Here is a 9,846-nt window from a genome sequence, read left to right as displayed (position 1 = left end):
TTGTTTCACCAAGTTTTTCTTCCAAGAAAAAATCCCTATGAATATAAGGTTCGTTCCAGGTCAAAGTCAGTCAAGAGCCCGCGTCCATTGTTTCTGGCCTCGGAGCAGAGAAAAAAAAATCCACATTCAAACAGCTCCGTAGGTACGCACATACCCCGCTCGGCGAAAAACAAATGGGTCCTGTGTGTTTTCGACTTTCCTTTGCCCGTTTACATCACCACAGGACTCGCAAAACATTATATTTTCAAGAGCCACGACGTGTTTTGCTTTACTTTTCACATCGCGTTATTATTCAAATATGTACGTGGCAATTTCTGCTGTACCTTGTTAACACACTTTTTTCCCGCAAGATTTATGTTAAAACTATCGGGATGATTGGGAAAAATCAACGCGATACCATGGAATTTTCGTCAACAGCTCGAACAACCATCATTACTCCCCAACTAAGCCATTAATAACACAGTGGGCAACAATCGATACCATCATCATCGTGAAAGCGATGCGAATCCTTGTACAAATAATTACACGTTTTAACACGAACTCGACGTATACTTATATGTATGTATGTATGTATACGTGCGTTACAGAGATCGAGTATACTTTTATTTTTTTGCTTTCCTCCCCCTGCCAAGATTTAAAGAAGCCAGTGGAGCAACAACAGCCCCATTAATCCGTTACAAGTAGCCCAATCCGTCGGGCGATGATTAATCGACGCATCGATCGCGTCATCTTTCACAAGAGCTCCTTTCCATTGAGAAACCTTTCCTCTCTCGACTTTGTATCACAATGCAAACGAAAGAGATCGAGAGCCCATTATAGGCGTACAAATGTAACCGCATACTCGACAAACGCAGCGTTATGCAAAAAAAAAAAAAAAAAAATCAAGTTCGATCTCGCAACCACAGTGACGCGTGTCATTAGGAAAGAACGTACTTATACATAATATCGTGCACACGTAGACCAGCGAGCGATTTTCAAAGGCACGCGAGAAGAAGTGGGACTATCTATCCGCAGATACATGTAAAACGGACCGCAACGAGAGAGAGTATATAAGCGACTCGTGAGAAAAGGTGGGCGCGCGCACATGAGTACGCTCGAGTTGTATAAGTAATGCACGAGCGAAGGTGCCGAGGTGCGTCAGCGCGTTTGTACGCGTAAACGTGTGGGTATGCACCGAGAGTGGCGTCGGTCCACTTAATCGTAAACATCTGAAATAAGTTTGCAGCTGCTCCGGAGTAGTCCAGCCGTGTCGCTGGAAATGAGCGAGAAAGTTCCGGGCGGTGTAGGGTTTTTCGTTCTACCGATTTCCAGCTGAGCGCCAACACCTGGATGTTTCGGGGATCAGTGGTGGAATGGCGCTCGGAAGCCAATAATAGTTTTCTCGTCCAAACAATTTTTGGTTCTAGGCGTAATAACATCTGTTGGACAGGATTTTTTCAAGATTTCAGTAAAGTATATGTGCGTTAATTTTTGATATGTTGATTTCTGTGGAAACTTGACTCTAAATTATCGTTAACAAATTTTGTTTATTCTAATTTTAATGATTACATAATTAGGTACTACTCACTTTATACGTCAGAAAATTATATTTTGGCACACATTCTGGAGGTTTTTCGATTAGGGGAAAAAAAAGTCAACCTAAAAGGAATTTCGTGGTTATTGTATATATAAATACGTACCGTGACATGAATATCTCGTCAGCCAAAAGGGAATCAAGCCAAACTTCCTACGCCGCAGAGGTTCGCAGTGCGACTACAAGGACAACTTCGATTGTGTACTCCCAAGATTTCTTCTTTAGATAGGAAACTTGCACAAGTTTTAGTTTTCATCCAAAAGCTTTGCGTTATGAAGTACACGTGCGACCTATTCACAAATCCTCTGGATTATTTCAAGTATAAAATACAAAAAAAAAAGAAAGGATTTACGAAGGGTCAAAAAGTAAACGGGAAAACCTTACTTTCAACTAATCACAGGCTTAAAAGGAGCTATCTTATGAGCAAGCACGAAATTATGTCATTAAATACACGTCTTTTATTTTTATTCGAAAAAATTTTAAAATCCCCACGTTTTATACACTCTATCAATTAACATCCACCTTCTAGGTTCAGATAATACTGAAATTCGAAGTATTTTTAACACATGAGAATATTTGTACAGTTTTTTGGGAAAAAATTATACTCTGATTAAAACTGTGTTACTGTAAAAAATATAATCTGAATGTTATTGTCCCACGTACAGTAAAAAAACGTTTGTACATACTATTATTTAAGTTTATTAATGAATATATTTATTATTAACGTTTCTATTAGAATCATCATTGATATTATTATTCTTAGTAGTATTTGTTAATAATAGTACTACTGCAACAAGTAAGTCACTAGCTAATAATTGTATGGATGGTTAAATAATTTTTATTTAACTGTTATTTTTGAAACACTTAGATTAAGCTTAACGATAACAAAATTTAATATTTATTTTTATACGCTTCAGATTTGTTGCCTGATTAAATTCAGTTAGTAACTGCAAGAGGCGCGCATCACTGATCTACCGTAGATTGCAGTTACTTCCTAATAGAAAGTAACGATATGACCTTAATTATCAACTATCAAAGTTACTTGTGAAACAGGAAATTCTACTCCTTTTCTTGTTTTTTTTTTTTTTTTTTTTTTTTTTTCACCCGAAACTTAATCGTCTTATACCAGTCTAGCTCGTACCTGATGTTGCTGTATGAAATTGGATTGTTATCTCTCACGAAAGAAGCAAATGTCGCGTAAATACTTACACGTCTGTCCCGATTTCTCCGCAAAGTTTCCTATGATACAATTTTGGATTTTTTCACTTGTTACTATTTTCCAAAGATTGTTTTCGTTGTGTGCCTAATTAAGTTTCTCTAGAAAAAGTCAGGTGTTACGCGTTTTATATGTAACTAAAAAACGGATTGAAATCTAACACTCCAAGCGCACTGATAGGAATGTTAATAAGGTGAGATTTAGAGTGTACGGGAGCGTGGCCAAGTTGATTTTCATTAATTTGCATTTCCATGCGCTTACGTAACTGTAGTGCACAGTGTGATACTTTCTTTTGGGAGCCGGAAACTTTGATCATTCTATCTCATTTTTATTTGTTTATTTATTTTTTTTTTTTGCTAAGTTTTTTCGAGTAACTTTTTTAATATACCAAGAGAGACTTTTTAATCGGAGAAATAAGAATAAAAATGTAATTAAGTTTTAATTGAACTTTTTTTTTCTATTATCAGTAACCAGTAATAAAGATGTTATATTTTTGTTGAATACGAATAGTCATAAGGTTATACTCCGCGAAGTAAGATAGCTGGAGAAAAGCAAGATATCAAATGATTCAGTTACTCTTGACGAGTAAAAGTCACGGTAGCCATTGACATTACATCAAAGACCTATACAATTTAATACGCGGTCTTAGATAAGTATTGTCTTACTAGTGCAAGGCGTATTAATTTCCGTCTGTCGCATCTAACCTTCAACACGATGAGTATAAAATATTACTGTACTTGACACAAAATCAAAGTTCAATACATTCAATTTTTACAACTAATTAGAAACTTTGGTTTTTAAGTCGTTACTTCGTTAAATAATTCGTTGTATTTTCTGATATTTTAAAAATTAAATTGTGTCTTACAGAAGGTATAAAGCTTCTAAATACATTGATTTAGTATGATTATTAATTTTTAAAAACTATATGTATAAAATAAAATGCCGCATAATTTTGAAAACCAGGTCTTATGGATATATTTTTTTGTATCCCGGTGATTTATTGTATTCTGCATTGAAATAAGAAGTCTTGGCTCGTTATTTATCAATAAACTTAATTAATGAATTTTTTTTCAAACTATTAATTTTGGGGAAGATAGACGCGTTTTCTTTGTGTCTGTGCCACCGTCGGCTTCTCCGCTGCAGCGGTTTCCTATATCTTACACATACTTTACACATAAAATATTGCCAGCTAGCTATGCTAGTTTTATTGACTTGAGGCTTTACTTCTCACCACAAGAGCTATAAATCCAATAAAACCGCTAGTATCATCCAAGGTCTGGCGTCTCAGGATGGCAAAAGGTTTCCCAAGCGAATGGTCAAGGTTTAGCATTAATAGTTAGTAAGAGAACTAACTGAGAGATAAACTAAAAATGAAAGATTAATAGGTGTACTCTCTTTTTTATTTCCTTTTAAACTTCCAACTGTTACATAACGTACGCATATTATATTCTCGGGATTGATCATATTCTGTGAATATTAAAATAACTGCATGTACATTACAATTACTTTCTTTTTCTTTGCATAAATGTTCCACACCATGTATCTCACTATTTTAACTTTGATATCATTTAAATATCACTTAAAAGTAAAGAAAAGAAATTGAAGACTTTCCTAGAATGATAATTTTTTTATTACGATCCAACTTTAGTACTTTTTTTCACAATTATACTTTTCACCTGGTCCTACCTCACACTTACCTACTTATTGAAACAGATTTTATTTTCAAAGGATTTGTAACTATTAAATTACAAGTGTATGTCAATAAATAATAAAATAAAATGTCGTTTGAAATTCTTAATTTTTATTTTTACAAACGATATTATTTTTACGAAAATGTTACTTTTTATTACTTTTCCACCCTCGGGAGGTTTTGGGAGGCTGGTACTTCCTCGGGCAAAAAAGCAGTTTTCCGATACTCGTTCAAAAAGTCTCCTTTACGAACCTCGTTACGGACCTCGCCTTCGGCTCGAGCCACAAACCTCTCGGTTCGCAAACAAAGACTTTTTAAACTCGTAGGAAAACTACTATTTTTTTCATTACGTGTTTCATCTTTTATTACATTTTTTCTATTTCGATATAAGGAGAGATTCATGCACACAATGTTTAGATACATACAATTGTCTCTATTTACGCTGATTTATAGATACACCTTTACATACATATTTTAGGACTCCTCCCTATGACTAATTTTCACACGTACATTCTTCAATGAACTACCATCTGGTAAACTGTGATTTGTGTATATCCTAAAACTACTTGAGAATGATTTTTTAAATTATTGATTATGACTTTTAAACGTCTTATGATTGCTGAACGTAATTTTTAATTGTGATAAAAATTATTTTGAAAAATTAATGGTTTTAAATTTTACTGAAAATTGTGAATTAATATTCAATACTAAAAATACGGGCAAACTAATATTTGATACATTAAAAAAGTGTCTCATTTAATTTATAAATATATTGTACTTTATAGATAGTGAAAAAATTGTTTTGTATTATTTAAAATCTAAAAATCGCTTTGCGTTAGTTGGACATCGGCAAATGATTTTTTTTTTTTTTCCTTCAAATCAATACCCTTAAAGGATGAAATATCTCTCAGAGCAAGCTCGCGTCATTAGCACAAGCCTATACGTAAATATCAACGCATCACCCATCGATGTCCGCCCACAAGATTTCTACAGCCCAAGTACGACAAAGATCGAAGCGACGCAACTGAGCTCCTCGTGCTGCACGCGACCACAATAAATCTTGTCGCTAATTGATAGATCATCGAGCTTCGAGCATCCATCAACACCCATACACGAGCACACAGTCGTCGCCAAGATAAAACTCCTATACAAGTGTTGCACACAGAGCATTACGTGTTGGAGTCTGAGCGAAAATCCTCTAGCTTATGTATCCTCGAAACGGCACGGGATCAGTGCTGCACACATAGGACCCAATGAATGACGAAAAATACTTTCCGCGTCGCCTCGCCGATAATTGAAGTCAGATAAGAGGCGGACATTGTATATACACCACGTGCCTCACAGCCGAACGGAAAAGCGCGCATGGGTCAAAGGATATGGAGCCACGCAAGCCACAAGTAAGTGGCTGTTCGTAGACCGAGCGAGTGAAAGATACGTACACAAGACACAGGGTGGAGTGGCACTTGGGTAAAAAAGTTGCACAAGCGCGAGAGAGCTTACCGTTGCGGCCAGCTTGGCACCTCTCACTTTTCTTTTGACTCCGCGTCCTGTGCCACAGCCACCGAGAGTATAATACACACACTCGCCTCGTACCTCAAGTATATATGCGTGTGTGTGTATGAGTATGTGCCGCGTTATGTGTCAGTATGTATGTACGCGTACAACAACGTCCCGGAAAGAGAATAAGGAGGCAGCCGAGCAAGTGAACCGAAGAATGTGCGCTCCATATTCGTTCCTGCGATACCTGGGACTGGACAATAGGTATGAGTGTGCGGAGGGAAAGGGATACGTCTATGTGTGGATGTTATGGATGTGAAATGGTGTTGAACGATTGAGCCGTAAAAAAGAGTGAGGCGAAAGAAAGCAGGAGACAAACGGAGTTTTTGGAAAAATTGAGAGATTTAGAGTCTGATGCAGAAACTGTAAGGGTACTCATTGTAGTAACTTCTTTTTTTTCCTTCTATATACAGCAAGATGTAAGATTTAAGGCAGAGACTAATGAGCGTTGGACGATCGTCTTTTTTCTTTGAGAGTAAAACGAATTTTTTTATACTTCTTTTGGTGATTATTATTATTATTATTATTATTATTATTATCATTATTATTATTATTATTATTATACTTTGCATAGGCTTAGTCAAAACCAAATTTCTACCTGGCTGGCATTATTTTTTAAAAGTCAATAACCTAACTTAACTGATTAATAGTGGTCGTATATAATAAAAAAAAAAATTAATAAAAATAATAAATTTATAACTTTGTAGTAATGAGTATGATTTTTTTACTGTACTTGACGAATACATACAAATAAAAAATTAATGAATTAAAAATAATAATAATCAGTAAACAATTTTTATAGACTTATCATTATTTATTAATGACTAAATTAAAATAATATTTACATAGTTAAAAATAAAAAAAAATTTTTTAATAATTTTTATGTTTTGTCATCAGTTTCAGAATCCATTTGTTATAAAATTGCAGATTTCAACTTACTTAAAATTTGGTAGCCTTTAATTACATCTGTTACAAAATAATTAAGTAGTAATGTTTAAAAAGAAAATTTTATATACTTTCATACGATAAATCGTAAGAAAAATGAAATAATTAATATTTGATTTAATAATAAAATGAATAGTTTGACCATTTTTATCACAGAAAAAATATTTAAAAATTATAAATAATTAAATTTTTTTTAATTAAATCATTAATTTTTATAATATTAATGACCAAAAAATCTTATAGTTCAAGAATAAAGAAAACACGCAACTTAACTAATTTTTTTAATTAAAAAAAAAAAACTTAAACATTTTGTTATTAAGTTGCAAAATGCAATAAATAAATAATTTTAAAAAATTGTAACTATTCAAATCAATATCATAATAAATAAAAAATCATGTATAAAATCGTTTTAATACGATATCGCATCATTAATAATTAAAAAAATTTAATAACTATTATAATTTAATAACTAATATAATTTAACGACTTAATAAAAGAATGGATGATTTTATAATTGTATTATATGTAACAAATAAAAAATAAATTAATTTTTATAAAGTAGATTATTTAACTACTTTATAATAATAATTTCAAAAATATAGTAATTAAATAAAGTAATTAAGTTTCTAAAAGTTTTCTGTTTGTTATTAAATAACCGGCTGCAACATATTTGTAATATTAAAAGACTCTAATTTCATCTATTGTAAGAAAACTAATAATTATTTTGTAAGAAAATATTAATTTTATTCCCTGTAATATACATTTTTTTAAATACCTTACTTATGACTTTATAGTATTATAAATATTTTTATATATTTTTTTTTTTTGTGATGAATAAATAAAAATAATAAATCAGTTGATTTAAATCAGCAAATAATTTTTGTGATACTGACGATAAAATAAAAATTTTTACTAGATAGTTCAATAGAACTAAAACAAGTTTTTATATTAATTAGATAAACTAATTTACAAATACAAAAAAATTATTCAGTATAGAAATTTTATTGAATTTTTTAAAGTTATTCTGATGAACAAAATCCGTTTGTCACAACGTTGTAGGCAGCAACATATCATTTTTAACAGACTCTAATTGTGTCTACTGCTTAATAATTAAATAATCATAATATTTGAAAAAAATAATTGTATGTTGTTACGTATCATAAGAAATAAAAAATTCAAGTAAATAATAAATGATTTCATAACAAAAAAGATTACTTAATAATTTTATTAAAAATAATCAATAGAACTAATAAAAAAAATTATAATTTAGTAAATAGTTAAATTCTATTTACAGTATTAATAATTTACTTAAAATAATCATAAAATTAAAAAATTCAAATAATTCAAAATTAAGTAATGACTGGCTTAAATAGCATAAAAGTACAGAAAACAAATTTTTTTTAATTAATTAAAAGTGAAAAAGAGATTTAGATGATATACATTTTTTTCGCATATTAGCCACAGCAGATGACCACACGATATTAATAATTGGAAAAAAATTAATAATTTATTAAAAATTTTACCTGAATGAAAAAAAAATTGTTCACCTAAATAATCATGATTCTTACTCTAGCAGTATACTAGAGTCTTAGATAGTAGTTCCACGGAACTTTGAAATATGTCCATGGCTTACTCAACTGTACACAAAACTTTTTTAGGAACAAAACAAGCTTTTAAAATTTTTAATATAATTAATTTAAAAAAAATGTAACGAAAATAAAATTTTTGTATCAGAAGAACTACAAGACTCCTGAATAGAATTCTTAAAAACAATAAATTTATGTCAATTCCTCTACTACTCCTGTATATAACCACGTAGATTTGCTTTGTTCGTTACTATTGGAACTTCAGTAAAAATTAAATAAAAAATGGAAGGTCTCTGACCCACTTAAACTCTATACTTTTCTATAAGTTACAAAACGAGACAAAAACAGGGGCAAGTCGAACCAACAAGTAAAATATGCGAGGGATTCCTAAATGCGTTACGAAACCTAGAATATGAAAAAATAATAATAAATGACAAACAGGGCCCAGTGGCATCAACAAAAGACGTTGGTGACACCTTTCTATACATCTGAGCCAAGACTTTATTTCACCGACCAAAATTACACTGCGTAAATACACTTAACCTGAATCCCGTACAAAAGCCACCAGTCAATTCCTCATTCTGCGGCTATGTGTAATTTAAAAAAAAAAGTGGAACGTGATCATTTGCAAACGACTTTATACGCATTCCAAATCGTCCGCATGAGTTTCCACATCACCAGGAAAATTGAAAATATCTTGAACCGTTTATCGTGCCCATGCATCCATTTTCCATTGCATAAGTGAACCTCGATTATCTCGCAATGTACACCATCCTATTGGCTGGTGCAAATAATTTACCGGCCGGTGGAAATCTCACGAGAGATAGACCATACGGATTTTAAAAGTATATACCACACCAGGAAATTCTATAATCATATCCTTTAAAATAAATCGACAGGCACATATTATATGACCAACACAAAATAAAGGAGAGTGGATTTTTACTCTCACTTTCCGGTCACTGCGGATGTATGTGTACGGTTTCTAGGATTTTTAAGTTTTATTACAGGACTTTTCCTTAATATACCGTTTTATTGACATCTTTTCTACTCTCGCTTTTAAAAATCTCACTCGTGTTATTCCCACCATTTTTACCTTAAACTTCGCAACTGTTTTGTTTTAAGTACTCAATAGAGACTTTATTACTGTGTTTTTACAAGCAAGTTTACCACCTTGAGCATAATTCTGAATAATGTATTTTTATTTTGATAATTATACGCTTATAATTAAAACAAAATTGGCAAATGTTAAAAAAAAATGAGTTTTCAAAATTGTGGC

This window comes from Copidosoma floridanum, unplaced genomic scaffold (genome assembly GCF_036245765.1).
Source record: "Copidosoma floridanum isolate Cflo_tuat_1 unplaced genomic scaffold, Cflo_Japanese_pri ptg000007l, whole genome shotgun sequence".
In the NCBI taxonomy this organism is placed as follows: Eukaryota; Metazoa; Arthropoda; class Insecta; order Hymenoptera; family Encyrtidae; genus Copidosoma; species Copidosoma floridanum.
The sequence above is the reverse complement of the archived record's forward strand: the minus strand, read 5'-3'. Positions refer to the sequence as shown.